Source organism: Mus caroli, chromosome 6 (assembly GCF_900094665.2).
Source record: "Mus caroli chromosome 6, CAROLI_EIJ_v1.1, whole genome shotgun sequence".
Taxonomy (NCBI): domain Eukaryota; kingdom Metazoa; phylum Chordata; class Mammalia; order Rodentia; family Muridae; genus Mus; species Mus caroli.
This window is the reverse complement of record NC_034575.1, coordinates 38,516,157-38,517,304: the sequence shown is the minus strand read 5'-3', so window position 1 is coordinate 38,517,304 and position 1,148 is coordinate 38,516,157.

Sequence of the window (1,148 nt, the reverse complement as noted above, 5' to 3'; positions counted from 1 at the left end):
ACTTATTTCTGCATTCGTACTGGCTAAGCAGAGAGGGCTGAAAACAAACAAACAAAAAAAGGCTGTGGAGAAGCTGGTGGGAATGTGAGGCAGCATCAGGCAAAGCACTTGCCTCACCACAGAAACTGGATCAGCAGGGCAAGGCTGCAAAACATTGCCAAACGTGCATATCTGTCACGAACATCCTTAAAGGAAGTTTGTTTAGAGTTCTAAATATTAGAAGGTTCTCAGTGAAATGTTTGTTTTTTTGTTTTGTTTTTGTTTTTGTTTTCCTCACACAAGGGTATCTTAGCAGTCAGGAGCCAGGAAATAACACAAAGTCACACCAGTCAACAAACCTCACACAAGGGATTTACTGGGTAGAACACAGAACAGTGGCTGCCACTGAATGAGAAGAGCTACAACAGATGGTTGCACAAAAGGGAGGACTCTTATAGGGGTTTTGGAGCATGCCCAGTGAGCTATTGGAAAAGTACAGTGGGGAAGGAAGTATTAATTAGCAGTCAACTTTGGAACATTGTTTAGATATCATCAGGGTGGTCATTTCCAAGTCTCAGAGCTCTGAGGCAGGCCAAGGCCAGCGTGTTTTCAACTGGCCTGTTTCCCGACTTTGAACACTCACTCTAGAGGGAACAGGTAAATTACACCATATTTATGAAGTAGAGGTCTGTACAACAGTGAAGATGAGTGTAGTACAGGCATCAGAATGAATGAACCTTTAAGGTGGATGAGAAGAAATTTCAAGTCATATACATAATAAAATTATTTTCAAAATTTACACACTGTCAAACTAACTATTCTGTTTATGAACACATTTGCATATAATACAATTGTTTGGTAAAATAACAGTAAACACAAAATTCAATCCAGTCTTCAGGAACAGAAGTCAAAGCTTCTGGAAATAGCAATGTAAGCGTGCAACCCCAGTGAACCAGAGATAGGATGATGGCAAGTTCAAGGTCACTCTGAGCTACAGAGCATGTTAAGATGAGCTGGGTCATCTTGATGATGGATCTCCTATTTTTAAGTGCAGAATGATATAACTCTGTGGTAGGATGTTTGCCTAGCATGTACAGAACCTTACAGTCAAAAGTCAGTACTGAAGAGAGGGGGGGAGGGAGGGGGATGGGGAGGGAGGAAAAGGAGGG